Raw genomic sequence first — 25,453 nt, forward strand, 5'->3', positions numbered from 1 at the left:
TGAAACACATGTTCATCATACTGGACAACCATCTTGTAGGTTGCTATATTTCTATTTTTGTGTAGCAGACATTAGGTACCCTATCAGAAGTCAACACGTTTAATACCTGGTGTAAGGTAATTGCACGGTTTATGCATTTTATAATACAGCTCTGGCATAGTCAAGATCAGAATAAATGTAAGTAACTGTTCATTTATTAGGCAGTGGCATACCTAAGGGAGGCAACAAGGTTGCCGCAATCCACCTTGCTTCCACACCTGTTGTGTCGTTGCAGACTTCAAGTGGCAAAAGGCAACTCGTCAATGGATTAATGTGCAAGGATGGGCTTTCCTCTGTCCCCGATTATTTGTGCGGAAGGGCAACCTATGGTAATACCATTACTCCAATGAGCTGTACCCATTTTTCCCAACATGCAGTTAGTGGAAATGAGTAGTGAATATTGTAAGAAGAGATAATTATTGAGTACATCAATTGGAATAGGCAGTGTAACACGACTGTCAATGTATGAGAAGAAAGGAAAGAAGTTACCACACAAACAAATATTTAAATTTAAAATGATTGTAGTAACAACTGGGAAAAATGCTTAACAAATATAAGGTAAGAATTGTTTAATACCAATAGATATTGGGTACAAGAACACACTCATATTAGAAACAGCTACCCAAAATCCACTCAAAGATTCTAGCATCAAATTTAGTAGAAAGGTATAGCTAGCGCCATCCCAGAGTTTTACCTTTATTTAACAATCTGTAAGGTTTCTCCGTATTGGAATACTACTAACTTATCTGCAATGCAAGGTTCCTTTCCTCCCTTTATTTTATTTTATTTTACTTGTAGGCAAAGAAGTGTAACTAGTTAGCTCTCCCCTTTTTGCCTCTCGCTGTCCACTCAGTACTATCCACTGTGTAGGGTCTGGCATTTCCTTACCCTAGTCTCACTCTACTTTTAGATGCAGAGGGTATCTGATTAACAAAGTGAACTCTTCACTTTGCAATCTTAGGGGTTAAGGATATTCCTCCCTGTTAGACATGACATCCCTGTCTTTTTTGCCTCTGCTTCCCATGTTTTGACTGTATGCTTGACTCTGTTTTTGCTGTTTTTGGTACTCTGGGCACTTTACCACTGCTGACCAGCGCTAAAGTGCAAGTGCTCCTGTGTAAATTGTATGTGTAATTGGCTTTTCCATAACTGGCATATCTGATTTACCAGTAAGTCCCTAGTAAAGTATGCTACAGGTGCCCAGGGCCAGTAAATCAAATGCTACTAGTGGGCCTTCAGCACTGGTTGTGAAACCCATGAGTTGCCCTGTAAACATGGCTCAGACCTGCCACTGCAGTTCCTGAGTGTGCAGCGTTAAACTGCCAATTTGGCTTGGAAAGTGTACCCACTTGCCAGGCCTAAACCTTCCCTTTCTATACATGTGAGACACCCCAAGGTAGGCCTTAGGTAGCCTCATGGGCACGGTGCAGTGTATGTTAAAGGTGGGACATGTACTGATGTGTTTTACATGTCCTAACGATGAAATACTGCCAAATTCAGTTTTCAATGTTGCACGGCCTATCTCTCTCATAGGTTAACATGGGGGTTGCCTTTAAATATTCTTAAAGTTCAGTTTCCCTTTAAGAGCAGATAGAAATATGGAATTGGGTGTCCCTGAACTCACAATTTAAAAAGACATCTTTTGATGAAGTTGGTTTTTAGATTGTTAGTTTGAAAATGCAAATTTTAGAAAGTAGGCATTTTCTTGCTTTAACCATTCTGTGGCTCTGCCTGTTTGTGGATTTCCTGTCTGGGTCCGACTGACAGTTGGGCTGTTTGTGAATCTTCTCTAGACACTAACACAAAGGGAGCTGAGGTGTAGCCTGCATATCCTGATGCGCCATCTGGGCTAGAGTGTAGGAAGGGGTAGTCACTTAGACCTGAATGGGTTGTGCCTGCCCTCACACAATGCAGTCTCCAACCCCCTGGTGTGTGTCTGGGGCCTGGCCTGGGCAAGGCAGGATCCTGTGAACAACAGAAACTTTTGTTTGAAGTTGGGCTACTTCAAAGGCAGAAAGGGGTATAAGTATTGGACCAAAAACTCCAGATTTTAGATCACTTCTGGATTCAAGAGGAACCTCTGCCAGGGAGAAGAGCTGCCCTGGCCTGTGACTGTGCTTTGTTGGACTATCCCGCAGTTGCTGCTTCTGCCTGTGAAAGGGGACAAAGTCTAGACTTTGTTGTGTATTCCTGCTTGTGAAGAATCTCCAAGGGCTAGGACTGAGCTTGCCTCCTGTTTTGAAGTCTCAGGGCCATCACAGACTTCCTTTGCCAGTACGTGGACTCTCTGCGGAGACTCCTGCCCTGCCAAGTGGCGCCCTATCCAGTAACCAGTTCCCTTGAAAGATAAATCTGGCAGAACAAGGACTGAAATCCACGCACAGATTTTCGACACACCATCTGCAATGCGGCTGAAAAATAATGGAATCGTACTTAGTACCTACAATCCATGTGATGCTGTCTCCCAAACCCAGTAGCCTTATTTGCATAATGAGAACCTATGTGACATGGTACTTTGTGTAACATCAACGTTTCCATTGTTTTCTATGGAGTAAGACTCTTATTCTTTTGGAAATTTATATCTTGATTTGTGTATGTTGGATATTTGTCGTTTTGGTCTTGTTTAATTTAGATAAATATTGCCTTTTGTTCTAAAATGGTGTGGTGTCCATTTTGTAGTGTCTTCACTGTATTACTGTGTGTGTTGGTACAAATACTTTACACATTGTCTTTGAGAACAGTTTGACTGCTTGTGCCAAGCTACCAAGGGGGTAAGAGCAGGGGTTGCCTTAGGAGTGTGACTCCATTACCCTGACTAGAGTGAAGGTCCCTGCTTGGACAGAGTGCAAACTATCTGCCAACCAGAGACCCCATTTCTAACACTCACCCTGAGCCTCTGTTTTCACTGTGCAGTATCTTACACTTTCCCCTCCCTAAGTCTCACCATGGCCAGATTGGGAAACCAAAAGCCGCTCTGAGAAAAATGCTCCCACCAGACCTCTCCCACAATCTCTCTTTTTCCATCCTTCCATCCATTCTCTCCTGCTGCCTCTCTGATCACTTTCTCTGCATTACTCCTCCATCCCTCCTTCTCTCTCTCTCTCGCCTGAAGCTTCCCCTGCCTGCTGCACTTAATCTCTGGGAGTTGGGGAAAGTGACAGAGGCATCAGAAGGGATCCTGGGCTTTCAAAACCAGGCTGCAGTCCAATGGGGGTAATGCCATATAGAACAGAAAGCCCCATCCCTGAGTTTTACTTTACTCAAAGATGTCCTGAGGCAATGCAGACACAACCCAAATGCTTTAACCAACACTGTCCACAGGGGCATAACTCCCTCCCAAAAAGAGTTTGTGTATCCAGCTCCATTCTATAATTCTATGTTAACCAAGGGCTAGTGGGCTAGCCTTCTGCAGAAATGCAGCCTATCACAGTAGCCCTTTGACAGACTTACTGCTGCTTGGCTGTAACAAAGTAGTTGGGAGGAACCAGACAGGCGTGACAGAGGAAAAGAGTTCTCTTTTCCTCTGTCACGCCTGTCTGGTTCCTACCAACTAAGACCACAGACAGGATTCTCTTCTGCATTCAAAAATGCCTCAAACTGCAGTGTGTCCTGGCTGGCCTCTTCCATAGGAGGTTAACCGTCTACTTTTTAATGCAGCTGGATATGGAGTTGATTCCTTAGCAGAGGCTAAGGGAGTGACAAGAAACGCCTGAATACTTTTCTTTAGCAACATGCATAAATGAGCATAAACAAGTCTAGAACAATTCTTAAAGGGAACATTTTCATTCATTTATTTAAGGTCCCTGTCATAGGGTTCACTGATTCCTTTTTTAAAAATTTGCTTTCCAAAGAGATTCTGACTCGGTTAATCGTGCTTTCACTAACAGTCTGTATGTACAATCCTTCTCTTATTTTACTCTCGATGACAGTTTCTTTTCTTGTTTTTCTTTCCTAGGTCGTCAGGATTCCTCGTCGTGCAGTCCCCAGGTAGCCAGCGAGAGAAGGGAAAATATATGAACAACAACCCGTTGTCAGGTAAGTGGTTCAACTGAGCAGTCTTAATTATTTCTTTTAAGGTTATTGCCATGCACTAGGGATGAGGTAGTGGGGGAACACCTTGGTGAGCTATATCAGTTCACATCGTATTAGTGCTGCCCAGTGTCCTAGAAGAAATAAATGAAATACACGTTGTTGGATTATTACTGTTACCACCGTGTTTGCCCTTATTAAACAAGGGAGCGTGCTCAGAGAGTCCTTTCTGCTTATTGTCCAGTGTGGGAAGGGGTGGGATGGTCACCGTTTTGTGGACCCAGGTGATGGATCATTCCCCTCCCCTTATGCCTCTCCGGTCCCTCCCGACCTTCCCCTAGCAGTTTTGTGAGTTGACCGCGCAAGCGGCCACCTACCTGGTATAGCCACGTCCCTCTAGGGACGTGGCTGGCTTGTCCGTGTCCCCCCCTCCCCACTGCTACTCCTTGCCTCAGCTGCTTGGGTCCGGCTTCGTCCCGCGTCTCCGGGATTCTCACTCGTCTCCCTCCTCCCGTTTGTTTTGACTCATTCGGCTTCTTCTCCTCTGACGTCCTCTACTGCCACATTCTTGTCTCCTCCTGCATCTCCGCTTTCTCCCGCACCACTCTTCACTTCCTCTCCTTCTCCTCTTCCAGGTTTCCCAGGGACCGCCTCCTCTCTATGACGTTCGCACGCCCCTCCAGGTGTGTTGTTACTCTTGTCTGAGTCCCCCTGGAGGACTCAAACATCGGCCAGGCCTCCGCTAGTTGTTGGGCCCTGTTACAGTCCCCTAATTTATTCTCTGTCCCAATTTTCTCATATAGCCATCTTTCATAATCCGACAAAGTTAGCCCAGGACACTCTTCTCAGTTCCCTCTAGATCTAAATGCAAAAATGGGCCATGACTCCATTAAAGTGAAATGTGATGTCTTGCGGTGCAAAAACAAAAATGTATTGTCCTATGCAGCAAACCTCATCTAACACATCCCTCATGAACCTGTATTTGTGGTATTGTATTTGATTATTTTCATTTAGTTTTCATTCTAACTTAATTATACCCATGTCAGCTAAGCAACATAATATTTTTGCATTCTCTGCTTGCACCATGCTGAGTTATTCAGTAGGCCCCTTTACCATTTTAAACAAAGTATCCTTCAGCTGGGCATCCTTGGCTGAGAGCGGTGTAGCTCAAAAGCATTTCCCTATTTGGTCATGTTAAGGCCAAGGGCCAAATCTCCTGAATCACCTATCTAGTATTGCATAGCATATCTGCACTACACATCCCAAACCATTTGATCTAATGCACCTCACCATATTCAAACCCCACTATCTCAAGAACAAAAATATAACACGATCTCTCAGTCCACCCACAGACACTGCACCTAAGCAGCTTCTTCAGTTTTCCACTCAACAAATCACACGCCAAACAGCCTGAATGCAAACTTCACATCATGCCTAACAGTACCCGTGGCACAATCCTCTATCCAACAGAATGTCAGTTTTTTTATCACACCTAATTTCAGTGAAATATTTTTTACAATACCCTTGTTCTCCCAAACCCCCACCTCCATCACGGATGTCCTAGTCCACAAAATGATGGCACCCAACATACATACCAATCTACATTGTCCACCATTCATCATCTACATGTATCCCGAAGCAACAACAGCGGTTTTGCTCTTTCAAGCTCCTCTCCTACCACTGTAAGCAGCAGCGACCATCTCTTTTAAATGACTACCTGAAACCAACCTAGCTTTATTTGATGTGATCCACTTGCAGTCCCTCATTATGGGCAAATGAAACAAGTAAACCAACAGATATTCTAGAACTTCCTTTCCAGTGCACTCCATATGAAACAGACATCAGTAGCAGCCATCTCTGACCCTAATACCAGCATAGAGACCTCAGTGCTCTATGTCAGCTGAGCGATCCATGCATGTGCTTGTTCAAATCCTGCTCTAATCTTGCACCCTCCGCATCAAATTATAGCATAAGCTCACTAACAGCAAATATGCCATTAGACACAGAAGAAGGGGCAACACTCAAAGCTGTAAGACCAGATGACACTAAAGCATCTCTGTACCATCAAGAGATTCAATTGGCAAATGATAAATATTGCAGTTCACCGAAGCAATATGGATGGCGACATATGGCTTTTTGAATCACGTAAATAGTGAATTTTTAAACAAGGAGAAAAGGAGAATTGTATCATCAGAAATAAAAGTTGTTTTTATTGTGTATTATTTGCAGCATTTTATTGGCAGCAGTCAGCGGTGCATAATGGTGAATATTTGTAGATCATAAATAACTGAAAAGGTGCACTCAATGTAAAAACGTATTTCATGCCACACCTAGGGTCCTAAGTTCTATCTCTAACCCCAAGTCTGGAAGAAGAGGATTCCAGGGATGTGTAAGAAATGAAAAGGAAATTGAAAGACATGATTGGGTCCATTGAGAGAAACAGTTGCATAAACAGAAGAGGTCTGTGCCACCGAAACCTTAGTGCATCATGCTGAAGACTCTAAAGTAGCCCTCGGTCAGAGGTGTACAAGTTCCAGAAACATAGTCCATTCTGTATTCTTGGGAGTCCGCTTTAGGTTCTTTGCAGTTTAATCACAGCATTATTAGCATTATTTTAAAGTCATTGGTAGAGACTATTGCAGTACTGTAACGTGGAGAGCAACATGCTACAATCACCCCTAAGATAACAGAAAATAAACTATTTTCCCCCACAGGTTCAGGATCAACAACCAAAAAGAAATACGTTTTGAAGGAAAGGTATTTATCAAGTAGAATAGCAAATGCTTTCATTTTCTAAGCAGCAAGTGAGGGGAAAGAGCATTTGAACCCCTAGAGCCAAGGTGAGTAACCTATGCTTTTGTTGGACCACTATAAGAGGCTTGGTCTTACAGGCGCTTAGCCTGAGAAACTTGGAGCTTATCTAGTCCCGGATTCTGAGCATGAACAAGAAGTTGATTAAAGCTGAAGCTCAGGAGGAGGCAATGGATCTAGGCCAATGATCAATTAAGTGTCATCTGCATAAGGGACAGCCTGCCATCCAAAAGACCTGATAAACAGTGCCTGGGGTCTACCACAGATCTTAAACACCTTTGAGGTCAGGAATGCTTCTTGAGGAATGCCAAACTCTAGGCTATTTTTTCAGAGCAAAGTGGGGGAGAGAACACAGATGAGGGAAGCAGTCAGCTAGGAATTAAGTAAACTATGCTTCACTAACCTTGAGAATCCAATCTACTTGAGTGTGTTAAAAAGGACATTATGGCCAACTGTACCAAATGCAGCAGAGAGATGTGAAGAATTACCCCGATGCATCACACCACCCTTAATTCTTCATATTGCATCAACAACTAAAGCCAGAGCAGTCTTTGTGCCATTTCATTTGCAGAAGCCATCATACCACTTTTCCAAACTGTCCCTAGTTTCTAATTAGAGCAAAATCTGCATAGCCACAATTTATTCAGAGGCTGTACTAACAGCTGGAAACAGAATGATGGACCTGAAATTGTAATAGATTGATAGAGACTATCTCCCTTTAAGAGTGGAGTAACAGTTCTGGTAGGCGACAGGTTGATAATCTCCATAAGTCTGCTAGTGGTAACAGTTGCAAGAGTTTGAAGTACAGAGATAGGACATAAATCATCTTGAGACCCTGATTTCAAAGAGAGAAGGGAGCCCACTGACTTTATCAATGTTGGTTAGATATAAAGACAGAATGCAGGCCATAAAAGGTGAGCAGATCGACAAGGATATAGGATATGTGACAGACTAGATGCATTTCATAGTGTCACAGTATAGGGTGTTGTATTCTGTGGATGGGGGTGTCAGTTCTCCTTCATTCATGTTGCTGCAGTCCCTCTACCAGAGTTTTCCGAGCTCTGCCCCTTCTTCCTGCCGGATCTGCATCCCTATGAGTGGTGGTCCGGTGACTGGTTACACAATAGACCTTTTACTGGGCCAGCTTCTACCAGGAAAGGAGAGGCTCTTGTTACCCATGGCATATGCCACTGACATAAGCTGATCACCTCCTTGTATGTCCATAACTTAAATACTGCAGAAGAGCTGATGGTCCACTCTTATCATGGATACTGGACCTATGAATAATAACTTGTTGCAAGATCTCTCATCACCAAGCACAGAGCTGTTCACCAACAGGGCTGACAAGAACTGTGACCAGGGGTATACTCTGCCTGACTGCTACTATCCTGGGGCTAAATCTGGAGAAAGAGCCCTGCTGCAAGTGCTGCTGATTTGCCCTGCAAAGACATAGCTCTGTCTATTGTGAAAAACATCTATGACTCAGAATTTTTGTGCATCATTAACAAAGTGCTGTATGTGTTCAAACACACACTTTCACATCTGCAGACTGATTTAATTACTTTTCTAACGAGTTTCCTATGATGTGTATAAGTGTGCTTCCTACTGTGTTTTATTTAGGTCACATTTCTATGAAAAATGCCATTTTACCTAAGACGGAAGAGATTTCTGTCACTCACTCTGTGCCTCCCTCCGCACCCATCCCCTCCCTACAAGCTCCTAGTAGCACATCCAAGCTGTAAAGTATTTCGTTTTTTCCATTTTTGTTATTGTGTTGCTCCTGATGAACCTTCTCCAGTTCAGTTGTAACTTGTAACATGGTTAGTTTTCCTTCCACAAATTCACTGAGGCCTATTCATTCACATATGATTTTATTGTTGATATATCTTATTCTGTTCAAACACTTTTTGATGACATTACCGTAGAGGGTGCTAAATTATTCACAAAATGGGTTAGTGCTTAGGTGCTAAGGTAATGAGTTTTATTTTATCTTGTGCTCTGATTCGCTGAAAAAATGATACATTTGCTCACACCACAATGATCCTGCAAAAGATCTTGAATCCTATGCAAGAATACTCTATAAAACCCCCTTAATTTTGGTGGTGAGAAAGAAGACTTTCCTATTCTACTAAGGATGATTTTGCTTTTCATTGAGAACACAGAATATTTTTAGATGTTTACATACTCTGTATTACTCTGCATTTTAAAGCATTCATGGCATTGACTGTACCGCTTTATTTTTGAATTTCTGTAGTAAAACCCTTTAACTGTTCATTGCTTTAGATCACAGTTTTTTAGTGGGCCCAAATAATTCTTAAATTGGAATTATTTAATTAAATTATATTTGTTTGATTCTGATGCTTTAGGAGGTGCCCTAACGCGAGGACACCTTGACTCATTAAGTAAGGGGTCAAAACCGTCTCTGATCCAGTGAAATGTGGGAGATTTAATTCAGGTAAATTTTGGGGTGCCTTGTATTTTTTGGGGGACAGTGCTACAGAGAAACAGAACATTGAAGTGTATCCTACAGGGGAGAGCCAGCTTGCAGTCTAGTTAAAATTCAACAGCACAGCTGCCGGTGAGGACCTTGTGAGCCATTGTGGTGTCTATACTGCTTCTAGACATAATTCCAATAACATCTGCAGTATAGGAGAATAATCCAACTTCACCTGTGTCATCAGAGGCCCTGGGGGCCTGAGGAAAGTATGCTGTCTATGACGACTACTGGTGAGCCTGCTTAGTCCCGGACACTGAATATGCGATAAGGAAACCTGTCTGCACCTTTTAATTGCCCATAGAAGCTACGAGGACCATCTTTTCCCACACCTTCATGGAGTTTCTGAATGGGTGCCTAGATAAAGGTGTCCTGATTTCAGACCAATAACTGCATACAAATCTGTCAAGCAGTTCCAAAGATGCTGACATTTGAACCCCTGAGCTATTGTCTCCTGATCATTCTTGGCTGGGGTGGTTGCTGGAGTCAATGTCCCTGAATCTGTGTTCCTCTACTACTGTAAAAGTCCTACTTTCAAACAAAATCCCATTTAGGCATACGCTTTTTAATATTTGGTAATAGCTACTTATCCTCTCTTGACTTAAATGGGGATGATAGTGCTAACAGTAGTGATAAGTAACCCACCATCTGCTTTATGCAATATCAGTTCCTGCTGGGATGCTATGAGCACATGTGCATCTGGAGAACTTCACCAGTGGGTAAAAGGAGACACCTCACAGGATGTGACGTGTTACACTGATTATGCCAGTTCAGTGCCCCGGGTTTCTCATCACTGGTTTTCCCCTGTAGATGTGTATGAGGGAGGATAGTACAAAACTCCTAGATGGTCTGCATCTGTTGCAGTGCAGACCTAATGTAATAAATGAGCTTCAAAGTTTAGACACTTTACAAGGAACTGTGGAGCAGTCAGTGTTCATTACAGTTCTGGCCAACTGTCATTGAAGCTCTCTGTGTCTAGTGAGGTTTCCTTCCCTGGCGGGTACCACCTTTGTGGTTGTCACCATCTCCTCTGGTATCACTCACCCTATGGTGTCTAGATACTCAGATCTCAGAGATCCTGGAAACCTTAGGAACATGTTAAAATGTGTCACTACAGAGTATGCAACAGGTCACATATGTATGGCTGGGTCGGGTGTGGCCAGCAACATGGCGGGCTAGACGTGTCCGGGATAAGCTCTGAAGGGGCCCACTGATATCCTGAATTATTCCTGCCATTCGATACAGCTCAAGACCTTACCTGATGCGCCTGCAAGTGAAAATAGCAGGGGAGAGGATGGTGGGCTGATAGAGGGGACGAGGGGAAGATGGAAGGAAGTACCTGCGGTGATGCGGTTTACAGAAGAAAATGAGGGTGAGGCCGAGGGGAAACTGAGGCGACGCATAGGTGCACGGCTTACGAGAGGGCAGCCGTCAAGCCTTGCGCCTGGAGCTAAACCCCAAAGAGTGGCTGTGGCTTGCGGGTGGCCCGGCTGGCCGCAAGAGAGAGGGTCTGCCGGGCAGCCTTGGACGAAGACGACGCACTGCTGCTGCGCCATCTTGGGTGCCCCTGGCCTGCTGACAACGTGAAGAAGGGTTGCCAGTGGAGGCTGTAGTGAAGGACTGAGGCACCTCTGCCGACCGACGGGTGAGCCTGCTGTCAAGACTGACTCCTGGGAGCCCCGCCGGGAGACACAGAGGGCCTTTACGGGGAGGCCCAGTGGAGCCGTGCTCCCTCCCCCAAGCTTTCGGGGGGATGGAAGTGATCTGTGGCTCTCCACCTGCCTTATTCAGGGGCGGTGGTCCGGAGGCCGTTGCTTTTGGCGGCTGGAGAGGGAGCGCACCCAGAAGGCTCCTGCCCCGCGAGGTGACCGCTGGGCCTGGCCTGCGGCTGGGAGAGATGTAAAGCAGCCCCCACGAGCAGGGGTTGATCGGCGGAATGACTGGGCGAGAACTCTGGCAGCATTGCTGTTTACTGCCCAGAAGTGGTTCGCACGTTGTGACTGGTGCCCTTGTGGATGGTGAAGGGTCTTGATGGACAGAATGTAGGGGTCTGCACCAGAGGCAGTTGTTGTAAATTAAAATACCGACAACTGGGGCCTTCCTAGATGCTGTAGACACAGGTGGAATGGATTGTTAGGGATACGCCGACCCCTCTGCTGCTGCCCTGGGCCCTGCTTGGATCTGCCCTGGGCAGCATAGTGCTCTTTGGCTGATACGCCTTACCTTAGCATGCCCAATGACAAGGAGCCGAAGCCCCCCCAAGCAGGGTAGGATTGATAAGTAAACCTAGGTGATGGGCTCTCCTGCTCTGGGCGATCCCTCTGTACACCCCCTGGACACAGCGGACTTGTTACTGGCCATTCAACAATCCAGAACGGCCCTGGAAACAAAGGTTGATGGAGTGGCAGTGGAGGTCTCACTGCTGAGACAAGACCTGCGTAAGGTTGAGGAAAGAGTTACCGCAATGGGGAGTGGATCTCTGAATTGGAGGACATGGCTAACACGCTTGGTGTGGAACTGCGGACAATCCAAGCAATGACAAAAGATCTCTGGAGGGTAGATGATGATAAAAATCACAAGAGATGAAACAACCTGTGCTTTGCGGGATTCCCCGAGGGAGCGGAGGGGACCAACGTTTCTGTGTTCTTGGAGACCTGGATTAAAACTCAATTCCTCCTCTGCAGATTTCTGTACATGTTTTGTGATCGAAAGAGCCCATAGAGCATTGGCTCCGAGGCCACCAGTAGGTGCATCCCCAAGACACTTATAGCGCGTTTTTTGAACTATAAAAACAGAGGTGTTATCCAGGAGGCTCAAAAGCTGGATAAACTCACTTAAGAATCCTCTGCAATCATGATCTTTCCAGTCTATTCTCAATAAGTGCAAAAGAAATGTTGATCCTTTGACGCCATCAAGATCAAACTCCGGGCAATGCAACTTAGATATATGCTACTATTTCCAGCCAAACTGAAAGTTATTCATCAAGAAAAAGCATATTTATTTGACACGCCGGAGGAGCATGGAGATGGGTGGAAGAGAGACCACCGACCCTTGCAAACCAAAAGCTATGGTTGCAACACCTGGGGGCGCCACATCGGGAGCCAGACCCAAGGCATGGACAACCAAACGTACAAGAAGAACCCATTTCAAAAGGGCCCGCTGTGAACCGCGTTGGAACACTCCTGGAAAATACTTAGCAGACAATCTGTCTCAGAAACTGAAACTGATGCCCGCGGAGGGCTGTCACTTATCCCTGGGAGGGCCGCAAAGCCCTCCAACTTCCAGAAGAGAGAAGCTGCGGATCGAACCCAGAGGTAGAAGAGAGTCCCTCCAGAGAGACGGCACGCTTAAACCAAGCAGAATTTAATATTTTAAAGTTGACTAAAGAGATGGACAGAGACACTGAAGAGTGACTGTATCGAGGGCAACACATTTTATCACTGAAGGGGCCCTCCCTGGGCTTTGAGGCATGAAAGGCCTGGCTGGAGACCCTGACCTGCTCAGTCCCCCCCACCTCCTCTCTCTCTTTTCTCACTACTTCTTGACCTTCTAACCTTCTCCTAGACTCTTCCACCCTCCCCCCTCCATTCTCCCTATTCCCCCTTTTCACTGTATGTATGTATGTATGAATGAAAGTAGCGCCCATCTCTTCTAATCTGAAGTGACTTAGGGCAGCCATCACTGGCTATAGACATAACTTTGATGGACTTTGTTGAAAGGAATGAATGAGTGGAGTGGCTGATTACGTTGAGGACGAACCCATTTAATTTGAGGGTAAGATTGGGATAGGGTGGTCTACAGAACGCTTGAACCTGATCTGGTGACGTGATCGCCACATGAGAGGAACATGGCAGTACGCATGCGGGAGTGGTGTGAGGGGTGGAGAGCGGGGACTGGGAAGTAATTATTGCATGATGTTATGCTGTTTATCAATTGTTCATATCTGTATTATGAAGCTGGGAGGCCAACTGTTATGCTTAGGATGTTTTGTGACATGAGGGACACGTGAAAACATATTACACCTACTGCTATGCCTACATCTAACACTGAGATAGAAGCACGGGCTGTGTTTACCTGGAATGTCATGGGGTTGGAATATAAAGTTGAGAGGATTGGTAGTGAACTTTATAAAGAAACAGAAACCAGACATTGTTCTCCTGCAGGAGACGCACCTCCTCGGTAATCATTGTCACTTTCTTGCCAGTGGCGCCTACACCATGCTGGCGCATGCCGGGTTTACATCTGACACAAGAGGAGTGGTTATCCTTGCTTGGAAAAGTCTACCCTTTAAGGTCAATAAGCGATGGCTGGACCCCAGCGGAAAGTACGCTGCAGTGCAGGGACTCTGGGGTAGAGAGGCGGTCACTGTTATTAGTGTTATGCACCCCCCGCCTGCAGCAGTACACGTATACCGCCATAGCTGAAATTTTACTGAAACAGAATCCACACTACATATTATAGGGGGAGATTTTAACAATGTACTGACACCTGCACTATAAAGAGCATCAGTAGCCCCCGCCATAGCAGCGTCCAGACCTACACCCCTGCAGCAATTAGTGGACACTCTGGGATTAACAGATATCTGGAGGCACCATAACCCTAACGTAAGAGGTTACTCTTATTTCTCATGGAGGCACGCTGGGTGGTCTGGATAGATGGCGACGAGGGGTCGGTATGCAACAGGGTCATGGGGGGGGGAGTTTGCACGTTTCTATGAAACCCTCTACAGGGAGAGACTGTTAACCACCCAGCCCCAAATAGAAACATACCTAAATGCTATAGATATGCCGATATTTTCTATGCAGGACGCGGAGTCCTTAGATGAGGCCCTTACCCGTGCCGAGGTGAAAGACGCAAATGCTAAACTATCCAATGGGAAGACCCCAGGCCGTAACGGTTTCCCAGCAGAATTTTTTAACAGACAGACCGACCTAGTAGCCTCTCATCTACTAAACCTGTATGTTGCAGCGAGGGACGAGAAAATCCTCCCCCCAGACGTGCGGCGAGCCACGATAGTGGTCATCCCCAAATCAGGTAGACCCCCTACACAATGTGGATCATATCGTCCAATCTCGCTTCTTAATGTCTGGCCACGGTACTTGCCACTAGACTTTCGAAGGTCATTGCACCCTTAGTCCATAGTGATCAAACAGGGTTTATGCTGGGGCGTTCAACTAGAGGAAATCTGCGTCGCCTTCATAATTGGAAAGCGACTGTAACTTCCCGCCCTGAAAAGCATGCCTTTGTATCATTAGATGTGGAAAAGGCATTTGTTACAGTCCATTGGCCCTACATGATGTGTGTCTTACGTAAACTGGGGATTGGGCCTCGGTTTATTGAATGGGTGACCTTACAGTATACAGAACCCTATGAAGCAGTCTGGGTTAATGGCAAGCTGTCGGAGGAATTCTCCATTGGTAGAGGCACTATACAGAGCTGCCCACTTCCCCCCTTTTATTTGCCCTTGTACTGGAACCTCTAGCCTGTAAGATCAGTGAAAATCCTGATATAGAAGGTTTCGGATCCGCCGGCTCACCCATGGAAGAGGAAAAGATTTCTTTGTATGCTGATGACATACTCTTATATTTAACTCACCCCTCCACCTCACTTCCGGCCATGTTTCAGACTTTTGAGACATACGGTACACATTTTGGGGTATATCATAAATTGGACAAAATCCATGCTCTACACACATCATTCGACAGAAGCAGATAACACCCTCTACGTGTGCTGGCCGGGCAACTGAAAGTGACAAGAGAGGGGGCTTCAAGTACTTGAAGGTAGGCTATTCATGGGGGAAATACCTGAAAATGCAGTCTCGACCATATATAAAACTCTCACTAACAATATGCCTGACAACCTGCGAAAACTTAAGCGCAAATGGGAAGAGGATGTGAGCGAGTTTGAGGAGGTAGACTGGGAAGCAACACTTGTGTTCCCTAGAGAAGTGGCAATTAAGGCCAGGCTCCGACTCATCCAATTCAGCATCCTCCATAGAATATATTATGATAGAGTGCGCTTACATAGGATGGGACGAGCATCCTCCCCCCAGTGTCTGCTTTGCAACACCTAGGATGGGACTTTCTACCATACCCTTTCGGAGTGCCCAGTGATACGTTCATATTGGCGAATACTGCTGGCTGAACTGAGCAAGATATTTGAGACAGTTATTCCAGTGGACCCCAAGTATGTGCTGTAAGGCATTCCCATTGATAATGATTTGCCTCGTATGAAACTCCTGTAGTGCAACCTTGGACTGGTAACAGCAAAAAGGGATTTGGCGAGACATTGGGGGGGCACCTGAGGTACCAACCCTGATGGAATGGAAGCGAGGAATGGACTTATATATGGCAGCAGAAAGGGTGGTTTATGATAGTAGGGGGTGCCCACGTAAATTCCAGAAAATATGGAGCGCATGGATCAATTATTATGATCATGAACCAAGACAGTAATCCAGATTACAGCATATACTGATGTATAACCTGTATGTTACCTAACTGTTTGCAATGTTAAACAAATGTACATTATTAGGTGATACTCAAATGAACTCACTGTCCTCGACAGAAATGTTGGTCACTGAATGACATTCATGCCCTCCCCGTTTCAATGTCAGAATGTTGTACATGAAACTGAAGTTTTGTTGTTCTTCTACTCAAAAACTAATACATTTATAAAAAATAAAATAAAATAAAAACATATGTATGGCTGGGTCTAATCTGAGGTGGCACAGTAAGCAAAAAGGCATGAATTGTGATGCTGCCTGACTGATTACTAGTGGCTAAAATACATTTAAACATTTCAGCCATCTCTTTAATGTACTATTCCGTGTAATACAAGCACCATAAATTAGCCGGAAACTGGATTGGAGATATGGAAACATTACGTAACTTCCACCAAGGTCCTGACAGTACTATAACAACATTTGGGCTCAGATGTCTGGCTAGGGAGCAGCTAGAGAGATCTATATTATTTGGTGATCATCATTTTAAATGTAGTTTTGTTGATATTACAGTGCTTCTGTTTTCATAAAGTAAAGCACAGGCTGAACACTCGATCATTACGTCCTACTGTGACATTTTACTAGGTCTGAATATCTAACCCTCATTACCTCCTTGAATAACACCTGAACTGTTTTGTCCCATAATCACTGAGCATCAAGTGCTAAAGGGGGTACTTGTTAAACTGCTTTGCAGTTCATTAAAACTGTGGGCCCAGGATACCAGATGTAAATGACTCCAATTGACACAATTAGTGACCAATGACGCCTGATTGCCCTGAGAACAGAGAAAAGAAAAGAGACTGCAGTCTAAGCCCTGATGCAGTGCCTAACCATGAATTATAAACCTCAATTCTGTCTTGTGTTATAGCTAGGTTAGTGCTTGACCAAACTCACACATGCCCAGATAATACACCCACAAGCAACGCCCAACAGTAAACATAAATTTAAACAGATCATAAACATCCAACACAATCCAGATGAGTCTATACTCAGCTACCATGCAGCTGACAGCAGCACGAACTAAACAACAACACATCCAAACCTCCAACAGAACAGAATAATCTGAACACCTCTGAGTACATCCAGCACAGCGCAGGTATGCCATGCAGCCAGCCAAAATGCATCTTACGTCTCTGATATCGTAGGGATTTTTGGGGCCCTGGACAATATATATTTTTTGGCCCCTTGTTTGAAACAACTTCAACTTTATTACTTCTTTTAGGATCATTCAAACCCTTGCAGTTGCAAACAATATTGAATTAAATGTTAAATCTTTAGAAACAGGGACATGCGAACAAGACTAGCCACAAGCTCAAAGTGCCTCGTGCTCACCACTTATCACAAAAGATATGGAAAAAACCCAAAAGTAGGATGGAAAAGCTGAGATGGCTATCTGAGACGGTCTGAGTCATTATTCTCAGCTTTTCTGTCCTACGTTTGTTTTTAGTCATATCTGTGGACACGAGTATTAGAGGTAAACATGCCGGTAGTTCTCAATGTATTTTTAATATATCTGGATCCCCGCATTTATCCAGTAGCTTTTATCTAAGAACTCCCTCATGTGTAGCTTCAACAAGAGGTTGAGTCCGCCCTTGTGGCATTTTCCTATCAGGGTGGGGAGAGGTCGCCGATGATGAAGCATAACACAATTATGCGTGTGAGGTGTCCTATAAGGAAAAACTTCCCTCTTGTTCTTAAAAAAATTAGCACTTCTGTCATTTCCTCCTTGGGATGTTCATCTGTGGACCCAATATGGGCAACAACTTGGTAAGTTCACTGCGTTACCATACCTTTTGTGATAAGTGATTTATGAAGTGGGAGGATGTATGGTAGCCTACTAACCTCCCCCTCTCTTTTTAGGGTTGAAGATACTAGTGTCCACCAGTCAAATAGTACCAAAAGAAAGCTTGAACAAGAATTGATAAACCCATTTCTTGTTGAGTTTGGATTTAGATTTGTTGCACGTACAACGACTTTTCACATGCAATTCAGTCTCTAACCAGGCTGTTAGTCCCATTGAAGGACAAACATGTGGGTGGTGACTTCTTAAACTGGACTGTCTCATTCCACTTACCAAGGTCCCTTGAAAGATGGGGGCCCTGGGCAAGTGCCCACTTTCTCCATACCTTACACCAGCTCTGGCTTATAACAACAATAACTTCTAAGACATAGTATACACAAACTTCAGACAGAACACATTAGCCAGAACACCTCACGTACATCCAGCACATGATGGTCATACCATATAGTTAGAAATAGCCATTTCACAAGGCTAAACCCAACGTGAATGTGCGAGGATGGCAGATTTATGACGCTGAATAGCAATATCGTGGTTTCAAAGAACTGTCTTTTATTGGTTCTTGAAACAGTTTATACGATGAGTAATATGTACAAAGTTTATGGAATAGCAGTAGGTTGTAGAGTAGTCCTCGGGTTGACCTCTTGGCTCGTCCTCCTTCTTCCTTCCCAGGCCTCGCGGGGAGCATGGAAACAAGAAAATAAATAGATACGGTAAGTGGGGGGGGCTTGTTAAGGCTTAACTGTTCTTGTCTTTCCCTTTTCTCTCTCACTCTCTTTGTCCCTGTCTCCACTGTCTTACTTCTTTTCGCCTGTGTTGTCTCTCTTCTGGTTCTCCTGCCAGACTTCCTTCCTGCCTGTTTCTTTGCGTCCTGCGCTTCTTGCTTATGTACTGTTTTCCGTCTTTCTTCTTCTTTTTCTCTCTCTCTCTTTCTCTCGTTTATTTGTTTAGTGTACTTAATTGTGAATCTATTCCTGCGTACGCTCTATCTTCTTGGTATCGTATTTCCTATATTTCTCTTCCCTTTCTTTTCTGTATCTGAATGACTGCTATTGTTTTCTTGCCCCCGTCCCCTTTTCCCCACAGTGCTCACCATCAAAAGTGCCCGTTCACCCTTTCCCCTTCTCCCCTCTTTCCCCTCCTCTTCCCCGCTCCTCTCACCTCCCGCCTCCCTTCCCCGCTTTCGTCTCCGTACCTGGAGAGGCTACGCTTCTCCGGAAGCGTGGCGGCGTAGGAGCAGGCTCCCCGGGCCAGCTGTCTCCAAGTTTCCTCCGTGGTACTCCAGCTCCCGTCGGCTCCGTCTTCCGGCCGTCCTCCTCCTCGATGGTGGGTTCCTCGTCCTCTTGCTCCTCCTTTGTCACTCGTATATCTTCACTCCCGCTCGCCTCTCTCCTCGATATCTCTGACGCTCCGCTTTTAACCCGCAGTTGGTCCCGCGGTTGCCATAAGCGACCAATCAAATCGCCGGGGTCTACAGTATGCACAAGGTTGTGTGTGGCAGAGTCAGCACAAGTAAGGGAACTGTGTGGGTCGGAATGGAGCGACCCATCACAAACACTCCCCCTAGAGAGCGTCTGTAGACGACGCTCATCCGAAGGACATCTGGAGAGAAAGTCAACATTGGCCATGAGACGTCCCGGAGAATGAAACACCTGAAACGAAAAGGGTTGTAAGGAAAGAAACCACCTCAGGACTCTAGGATTGGTATCCTTATGACGAGACAGCCAAGTAAGTGGGGCATGATCAGTCAGGAGGGTGAAAGGACGTCCACTGAGATAATACCGAAGAGACTCAATGGCCCACTTAATGGCAAGACATTCCTTCTCAATAGTGGGATATGGACGCTCACGGGGAAGAAGCTTCCTTCTGATAAACAGAACAGGGTGAACCGACCCATCAGGTTGGGTTTGTGATAACACGGCCCCTAGACCAACATCAGAAGCGTCGGTTTGTAAGATAAAAGGACGACCAAAATCCGGGCAGCACAACACAGGGTCGGTAGCCAAGGCCTCCTTAAGCCTCAAAAAACTGTGCATACCTGCTTCTGGTAAGGAGGAGAATGTTTTAGGAGACCCATTCTTTAGCAGATTCGTAAGAGGCTCAGCTATGGTCGAAAACCCAGGAATAAACCGCCTGTAGTAACCGACGAGCCCAAGGAACGAGCGTATTTCTTTTTTTGACTTAGGTACTGGAATCTGTTTTATGGCTGCAACTTTTTCAATTTGAGGGCGGACTTTTCCTTGTCCTAAGACATACCCCAGGTATTTGATTGATGTACAGCCTAACATACATTTTTCAGGATTGGCAGTTAAGTGAGCTTCCCTCAATGTCTGTAGCACTGTTGATAAATGTTGGAGGTGGTCAGTCCATGAGTCGCTAAATATTACAATGTCATCTAAGTAGGCTGAGGCATAGGAGCGATGGGGCCTTAAAATCATATCCATTAGCCGTTGAAAGGTAGCAGGGGCTCCGTGTAGCCCAAAAGGGAGAACTGTAAACTGATATAACCCAGAGGGTGCTGAAAATGTGGTCTTTTCCCTGTCTGTTTCTTTTAAGGGGATCTGCCAATATCCTTTTGTGAGATCTAAAGTAGACATGAACTTGGCATGCCCTATTCTCTCCAACAGTTCGTCGATGCGAGGCATAGGGTAAGCGTCAAAGTAGGTGAGCTCATTCACCTTCCGATAATCTACACAGAAGCGCGTGGTTCCATCTGGCTTGGGTACTAGCACTATAGGGGAACACCAGGGACTACTGGATGGTTCAATAATCCTGGATTGTAACATTTTAGTAACTTCCTGTTCGATTACAGCTTTCTTGGCTTCCGGAATCCTATAGGGTCTTTGTCTTACAACTGCCTCGCTCTTGGTTCTGATACTATGTTCGGTTAAATTAGTGTGGCCAGGTTGTCGGGAGAATATATCTGCATAGGTGGTAAGTATTCGAGAGAGAGAGGTTTGATAACTGTCAGCAAGAGATGTATTGATCCGGGGTTTATCGTCTCCTTCATTGGGGAAAAAGGAAAGAGCGGGATAAGGAATGTCTTCTATCTGCTCTGTCACGATATGTTGGATTTTATGGCTATGCTCAGTCTCTTGCCATTTTTTTAACAAGTTTATATGATAGATTTGTTCTTTTTGGGGTCGATGGGGAAGAGCCAACCGGTATGTTGTTGGGTTGATTTGTTCTAACACTTCATATGGTCCTTGCCATCGGGCTAACAATTTATTCTCACAACTGGGGAGAAGGATTAGAGCCTTATCTCCAACATTAAGGGTACGAAACACACTTTTAGCATCATAATTCTTCTTTTGCCTGTCTTGGGCTTCTCTTAAATTCTCATGGGCTCTATCCCAAACAGCCTGTAGATTCTCTTTTAAGTCTTTAGTATAGGTCAGTAGATCCTTTATGTCCTCATCTCTTTCCTCCCATTGTTCTACCAACATATCAAGGAGGGTTCGAGGAGGTCTACCAAATAACATCTCAAAAGGAATATGTCCAAGGGAAGTCTGGATATGTGTACGTATGGCATATAATACGAGTGGTAGTTTTTTTTCCCAGTCTTTTCCGTCCTCTGCTACGCTCTTCCTAAGTAACGACTTAATGGTCCGATTATATCGTTCCACAAGTCCATCAGTTTGGGGATGGTAAACCGAGGTCCGGATTTGTTTTATCCCCAACGTGTCACTGACCTCCCTCATTAATCTAGACATGAAAGGAGTACCCTGATCAGTCAGAATTTCTTTAGGGAACCCGACCCTTGAAAAGAACTCGATCATAGCTTGGGCCACTACCTTTGTATGCATACTGGGAAGCGGGATTGCCTCGGGATACCTCGTGGCGTAGTCCACCAGGACTAATATATACTGTCTTCCTCTAGTAGATGGGGTGAGGGGACCAATAAGATCCATTCCTACACGAGAAAAAGGGGTTTCTATAATCGGGAGGGGTTGTAAAGGGGCAGGGGGTTGCATTCCTGGATTATAGAATTGACATTTCTGACAGGTTTGACAATACCGCCGTATATCCCCATATACCCCAGGCCAATAGAATCGCTGGAGGACCGCTGCCTCAGTCTTATCTCTTCCGAGATGCCCTTCCCCTGTCTCCCCATGGGCTAGTTGTAAGACCTGCTCTCTGTACCTCCCAGGGACTTATAATTGTCTCTGGTCCATATTTCCTGACTGGGGCAATCTATATAACAGTTCATTATGTATGTGAAATGTGGGTCCTACCCCTCCTTCCTCCCGATTAAGGGCCTTTTCCCAGGCATTCTTTAAGGATGGATCCTCTCTCTGTGTTTGTCTAAAGTCCCCGGCAACGGTATATACCTTTCCGGTGCTTTTTGGTGAGTTCTTGTTCCCTGGGTTCTCCTCCCAATATTGCTGTCTCTGGACTCTATTCTGTCTTTTGCTTACGTGGTGTTTGAGCGGGCGAGTCTCAGCTATTTCAATATCATAGGGTATTTCCTCCCACCATTTTCTCATCAGATGTTCTTCTCCGGCTTTGTGCAATAATTGTGGAAAGGCTACATAGTCGGTCCCAATAATAATATCTTCTTCAAGATGTGGCAACACCCCAACCCTGAGGGTTTCTTCTTCCACCCCTCCACTGAAATCGAATGCTAGCTACCGGATAATATGACTGATCACCATGGACACATGCTATCAATACCTGGGTATGGGGTATGGTGTGCCTTGCTTCTACTAGGTTTTGTCTAATGACGCTCTGACTGCAGCCAGAGTCAATTAAAGCTACTTTCTCTTGTCCATTTAGACAAATGGGGAGCGTATAGGTAGGCCTAGCCTCCCCAGCCCAGAAAACCCTGCCTTTGGTGACGCCAATTTCCATGGGTTCTTCTATGTCTTTTTTTTGTGGACAAAAGCGGGCGATTTGACCCCATTCAGAACAATTATAACATTGAGGTCCGCTAGACGTATAAGAGGCTGGAGGTGGATGGGGACTACGGATTCTCTCTGGCTCATGGGAACTTAGGGGTCGTGAAGGCGTTATTTTCCCTATATTGGGCCGTGCAGGAGATGGTCCAGGGTTCCGATAAGGGGTGGTTTTGAAATCTGGGCTCCTGTGGAAGGCACAGGCTAAGTCAATTGCCGTTTCGTTAGTTAATCCTGGGTGTTGCCGAACCCAATTTCTTGTGGTTGAGGGCAGTGCATCCAGGAATTGTTCTAATACAATCACATCGAACATTTCTTCCCGAGTCTTTTCGGTGGGCCTTAACCAACGTTGGACCCGGTAATATAAGGCACGCGGATTTTCTTGTAATACCCATCTCATATGTCGGAATTTGCTCCGATAACTTTCGTGGTCTAGTCCTATCCTTTCTAGGACAGTCTTTTTGATCTCCTTGTAGGGGAGTGTGCCCATGGGATTGATGGCTTGATAAGTGGCCTGTAATTTTCCAGTCAATAATGGGGCTATATATTGGCCCCATTTGTCTTCGGGACAGTTGGCTGTACTGGCTGTCTCTTCCTGCGTACGCTCTATCTTCTTGGTATCGTATTTCCTATATTTCTCTTCCCTTTCTTTTCTGTATCTGAATGACTGCTATTGTTTTCTTGCCCCCGTCCCCTTTTCCCCACAGTGCTCACCATCAAAAGTGCCCGTTCACCCTTTCCCCTTCTCCCCTCTTTCCCCTCCTCTTCCCTGCTCCTCTCACCTCCCGCCTCCCTTCCCCGCTTTCGTCTCCGTACCTGGAGAGGCCACGCTTCTCCGGAAGCGTGGCGGCGTAGGAGCAGGCTCCCCGGGCCAGCTGTCTCCAAGTTTCCTCCGTGGTACTCCAGCTCCCGTCGGCTCCGTCTTCCGGCCGTCCTCCTCCTCGATGGTGGGTTCCTCGTCCTCTTGCTCCTCCTTTGTCACTCGTATATCTTCACTCCCGCTCGCCTCTCTCCTCGATATCTCTGACGCTCCGCTTTTAACCCGCAGTTGGTCCCGCGGTTGCCATAAGCGACCAATCAAATCGCCGGGGTCTACAGTATGCACCAGGTCGTGTGTGGCAGAGTCAGCACAAGTAAGGGAACTGTGTGGGTCGGAATGGAGCGACCCATCACAGTGAAACACTACATTTGACAGAACTCCTAATATGCACACAACAGGTCCCAATGTGCCATAGAAGTAGCCATTATGGTACACAGCCGCACCCAGCAACAAGCGATACCATTCACAGGCCTTTTATCCTTACACACCCACAGCTCAATGACTAAGACACAACCATCCAACCAAGAATACAGCTTGATCACAAAACAAATAACACATCATCTCAAGCACAAGGAGACTTTAGGCTGAGATGGGATCTTCAGAATTTAAGTGAAAAGTTACTTGAACGCCAAAAGAATTACATAAGCATATCACTGGGAGAATGTGCGCTATACAAATGCCAATAACATAACTACCTGGTTTTACACTCACTGCTGGCCTCTAAATGTCCACTGTGATTCTGCAAGGAAACACCCAGCCTCAGTCAGCAGGCTCATGCGGAGACACTGCAGAGAAGGTGCCTCTTGATTCCACTTGCGGACTATTGTACATGAAAATATTAACCCTGCCACCGCTGATGCTTGAGGTGAGTTAGGCTGCTCAATACATACTTTATCTTTAGATTGTGTTTTTTAATAGTACAGAGTGTGCTTTAATCCTAAGTGAAAACGTTAAATGTTTGAGAACGTAGGGCCCTGATGTACAAAAGCTTTTTGCAGTCCAAAGCCTGCGATGTGCAAAATCATAGACTCTGAGACCTCATAAGGCAATGATGCTAAGTACCAAAGTTTATGAGTTGGAAAGGTATTTCTAGCCCGCAATGTAACTTCTGTGACTCATCTGATTCACAGACAGGAGGGGGTCTTAAAATGGTGGCCCCTTTGTGTTTGTGAGTCACAATGAAGTGCATCAGTGGTCTCCAACTGTTGATAAGTTACCAACATAGTTTGCAGGCACCTGCAGGGGGTCACAACATGCCCCTTACCTCACTAATGACACTGAGGCAGGACGTTCTATATATGGACATTGTGTGGTACGGCTGATCTGCACATATTGGTTTGTGAACAGGGCTTAGAACCTGGTCCTCCTCCCGGTTACTGTCTTTATAGACCACAAATAGTACGTCACTCAGTCATTATAGACCACGACCCGTACAGATGCGGCCAAATGTCAGCACTTTTTACCAGTGCTTTAAATTTTCAGGTACCCATTGGTACTTGAACTTCTCAGTGGGGGTCTCAGTGTTTTTAGTGGGAGAGTACTGGCGCTTCTCAGTAGCACGCAGGTATTCTGAGGCAATGAGTACCTACACTTATTTAATGACATTTCAACCACTGCTATTTACTGATCACTTATGTCACAGTAAGCAAAAAAAACACTTTAAAGTTAAGATCACATTCCCTTAGTTTACTCTCATGTGAAAAAGGGCTAACCATAACTTAAAAGGTCGCGTCTCCAAAATACAAGACTAGTGGGAAACGATAATTGGTTGTGAATCCCTCTTCTCTGCTGAGAAATGTTCTCAGGGCATGGATTAAATCAGAGTTTAATCCCGGGCAGGCACTGCCGAGTCCATATTAGGAGCGGCTGTGCTCACGTTGCCGTGCAAAAAAAGAATGCGGCAGCCTCTCCGCTCCTTGCTATGTGCCCTCCCCCCGCACATGTAGGTGGGAGAGGGGGTGCCGGGGAATGCGAACTTGATCCAGCATTGATCAGCCAGGCAGCAAACACTTATTGTTCTATAGATACCGCACATAGCTGCCTCCAAGTAGGGATAAACCCAGCCATT

General features: G+C 45.4%; 1 protein-coding gene and 1 long non-coding RNA gene across 12 annotated transcripts in view; one reads left to right on the forward strand and one right to left on the reverse strand.

Moving 5' to 3' along the window:
• The window catches only part of AOPEP (aminopeptidase O (putative)), a 1,364,679-nt gene that overhangs the window by 436,186 nt on the left and 903,040 nt on the right, over positions 1-25,453 (reverse strand). The window lies entirely within an intron of this gene.
• LOC138287562 (uncharacterized) overlaps positions 1-25,453 on the forward strand; it is a 202,480-nt gene that overhangs the window by 164,345 nt on the left and 12,682 nt on the right. Inside the window, exon 2 of the long non-coding RNA XR_011202235.1 lies at positions 3,995-4,074. This is a non-coding gene — a long non-coding RNA (uncharacterized lncRNA). The remainder of the gene's footprint in view (positions 1-3,994; positions 4,075-25,453) is intronic.

Source organism: Pleurodeles waltl, chromosome 1_1 (assembly GCF_031143425.1).
Source record: "Pleurodeles waltl isolate 20211129_DDA chromosome 1_1, aPleWal1.hap1.20221129, whole genome shotgun sequence".
NCBI lineage: Eukaryota > Metazoa > Chordata > Amphibia > Caudata > Salamandridae > Pleurodeles > Pleurodeles waltl.